The sequence below is a fragment of the Hippichthys cyanospilos genome, chromosome 8 (genome assembly GCF_059441005.1).
Source record: "Hippichthys cyanospilos isolate Australia breed blue-spotted pipefish chromosome 8, RoL_Hcya_1.0, whole genome shotgun sequence".
NCBI classification, from domain to species: Eukaryota; Metazoa; Chordata; class Actinopteri; order Syngnathiformes; family Syngnathidae; genus Hippichthys; species Hippichthys cyanospilos.
This window is the reverse complement of record NC_142376.1, coordinates 14,119,834-14,123,666: the sequence shown is the minus strand read 5'-3', so window position 1 is coordinate 14,123,666 and position 3,833 is coordinate 14,119,834.

Here is a 3,833-nt window from a genome sequence, read left to right as displayed (position 1 = left end):
TTGTCAGCACCGCCTTAACGCCCGCCTCCGCTGCTGCGATAGCTGCACCAATGGGAGGCGAGGAGCTTTGCCGAGGTGCATTCTGGAACTTGGCGTTCAAAAAAAACGGACAATGTCGTTCACCTACATAAAGCAGTGTGTCCCATTTTTCGGGTGTAGTTAATGACGATGAATCAATAAATTAAATAATTATGGTTTTAATTGGAAAGTCGTATTTCAACAACACACTTGCAGACAGGCTTATGCTATCAAACTCACACACTTTGCTAGCTATGTGAACAAACCTAACAAACATATGACCTTGGCTAAAAAGACACCTTACCCGTATGTGTTCTTTTTAACATTTTTTTTAACAACAGAGAAGGTCCTTTGGCTGGTACAAAATATGAAATGTTCAATGAACCTGAAAATGCATTTTTTTAATAACCATAACAAATGCCACAATTGACTTTCTGTGCGTACATGTAGGTGAACAGCAAAGTTAGTGTTTAATCTTTGAACGAATTTATACATTTCTTGATTCTATTAAACGATTGGCTTTCTCCTCGTGCTGTTGACATTTTGTCTCTACCAAATTTAAGTATGGCAGGTTATGCAAAAAGTAGTGAAACATTGACCAATTTGAGGTGGGCAATCAATAGAAAAGAAAGAGAAAGTTGTAAAGGTTATAGTGTATATTCACCTTGAAATTTTACCCACAAGACAAATATCACTTCCTTTATCGGTGGATTTTGTTGCTAACAAGCAAGGATATGCAATAAAAGCCTACCCCAAAGGTCCAAAATTCAATGGACATCCATAAGTTTGTGTCTTTAAAAGGCCATCTTTGAAAGATAATAAAAAATCATGCTGCACAAAACGCCTTGTTTTCATTTCATATTTTCTGATGTATTGAGCATTTTGGGCAATATTTATGAAACCTCTGGATGATCCCTTTACACAGAAATCAATTCCTCCTTATGAAAACCTAAATGACATGTTGTAGCTTTACGATAAGACAAGTTTCTGAAGGATGCACACAACTTGCTGCACACAAATCACGTCCACAGAACAAATGGGGTAAACGGGGATGTTTGAAACAAATGTCTCCTAACTGACTGCAAGCTTTTGTCCTGGAGAGGAGACGAGGGCCACCATAAGCGACTGCCTCCGCGCTCTTGATTCACTTGATTTGAGGTGCAATTGCTATTTTCAAGACCACAGCACTTGTGTAATGGGAAATGCAGGCGGGGAGCTTCTCTTATCTGATCTCAGCACGTAAAAATGCAGAACAAGTTGAAAAACACCCTGCGGGAGGTGTATAGGATTAATCTTATCAGAAATCGCTGCTTTTTCATGGAATTTGAATACACTTTGAGGGCTTGCTGAACAATTTGGAATATAATGAGCTGGCACCAACTCTTAGTGTGATAACCTGCTGCCCTGGGATGATTACTTCCCTGTGCATTGTGTAATTGCTCTCATATTCATAAATATAAACATTGCAGTGATTTATTTTTCTCCCTGCTTCATTTTCTTCATTTTTTTCAAGTTCATTCATCCTGCCTTTGACAACACTATTCAGGTTTGCTCATAGTGGTTTCACCTTTGACACGTCCATGCTGCTGTCATTTTCTTAGTTGCATGTACCCAGATTTTTTTTTTTATACGGGTGAGTCATTCATGCTATGTATTCCTGACCCTGTGTTCAGTTTCTAGACTTTATTGCTAGTGCTTTATATGTCATTTTGAACTGAACTCGACAACATGCCAATAGAGCATTATTTATAATGTTCAAAGAAAATTGAATTCACAACCTATTCAGGGGTGTAGCTGGAAGGTTTTCAGTCAGGAGGCCAGGGGGACAACAGCTCAGTGACGGATGGCAGAAAGTGCGTCCATATTTCTTTAACATACCATCCACAGCAAAACAGGTTGAAGCTTGGGATCAGATCAATAGTACATTTATTCTTTAAACATGTAGTTTCAAAAAATAGTATCAAGGGGTATACAAATACTGCATCTGTGTGAAAATGCCAGAAAAATCATAAACTTAAAAAAGTTCCCTTTGGTAGAGGGATGGCCAGAGAGGTGAGCACAGAGTGGCATTGGTTAGCCATGGTCACCCAGTAGTTCCACCTTTGATACTGGTTGTAATGTAAATCAATTCAGTCATTTGGAAAAGTGTAGCTCTAAAATCTTGTAAATCTTCAATAGTCTAGTCACTGTCGTGTCAGAGCATATCTTGCTATACATCAGTGCTTCTCGAATAGTGGGGGAAAGTCATGCGTGATGCGGGGGGTATGACCCCAGGGAAAAGGCTTTGTTTAGTCATGTGTAGTGTAATTGCAACAACATAAGAATTTCCATCATTTTGTTTTAGTTTTCAGGCACTTTGATGCACTTGGATATTTTTTTCTGTTTTAGACTAAGCTGTAACCCGTATAACTCTGTAAACATAATTGACGAATAGTTGTCGAAAGTTGATTAAATTGCTTTTTTCTTTTCTTAATGTTAAAAAGGATACAGGTTAAGGTATATTTATACAATTTTTATAGATAATTTTATTTATAGTCAGTGCGTTAAGAGGCGGGGCTTGGCAAAATATACTTGAGAAGCACTGCTTATACATCAACAGAATATGTTGCTTTCTTTGACCTTTTTTTGTTTTCTGGTGACTAAGTAAAAAGAGAAAAGTGAGAAAAGTGCAGTGATGCAGTAGATAGGAAATGTATCTTAATGTGATGAAGAGTGACAAATGTAACGTCATGTATGTTGACTGCAATAGTAAGGGAATCACATGGTTTTATCTTCATAAACGCCTATCAAGACCCCTCTTTCTTCACACACAAATCTACCACTGCCCAAAGAGAGCCTGCGCAGGCACAGGGAGAACATGCAAACAACACATAGGAGGGCCGGAGCAAGCTGGAAATCATTTGGGACTCTGAGCTGTGAGGCAGACACGCTAACCCCTAAGCCCTTAAATTATGTTAATTTTATTACAAGTATGATGCCATTTCAAATGAACACATAATGTTTAAGATGGCAATAGTTGGCCGGTGGCACAGATTAAAATTATTTCTTATTATTTTCAAAGTCTGAATAAATGGTTGGTCAAGCAGCGTCCTTTGGCAGTTCCATGGTTTAACGTATCAGCACTGTCACGATGAAGAGCAGCTCTTGGTTCACTGTTCAATAAAACACTTGTGACTTCTCAGATAATAAATCAACACGGGAAGAGAGTGACAGAAATAGTGGAAACAAGTCCGGGCGTTATTGCTGATATCAGCAAGCGATAAATTCTTTGGAGGAAATGTTTCATCCACTAGACTGCTTTTTCTGTCCGTCTCTGTCATTACCAAGTTTTCATCTTTGGCTGTGCGCAAAGAAGTCCCAGTGAAACTGATTGATGGGACAAGTGGATATTTATTTTTATTCAAAGATTGCGCCAAGGTAATCATTTTCTTTTCCTCAAAATTTCTTGAAAATCACAATGCTTCAACCAGAGAAGTTATTTTTAGAACATGCCCTCGGGCTACTCCTGTGGTCCTTGGGGCTACTTGGTGCCCACATGCATCATATTGGTGACCCCTGATCTGTGTTTTTCAAAAACCTTATCTACATTTTTTCGCATGTAAGAAGAGGGCAGAGTAGCAGAAAAAACCCCCAACAAGCATGAGGAGATAATGAACATAGGCAGACATGTTAACCCTGGGGCATGGTGTAAAATCAGGCTTTTATTGAGACAACAGCACCGAGAGCAGCAATAGTTGCTAAATTCCTACGTGTCTGGTTTTTATACAAAAACCTTAAGAAGTATCACATGAAAAGTCTGACGTAAGGAATGAGTT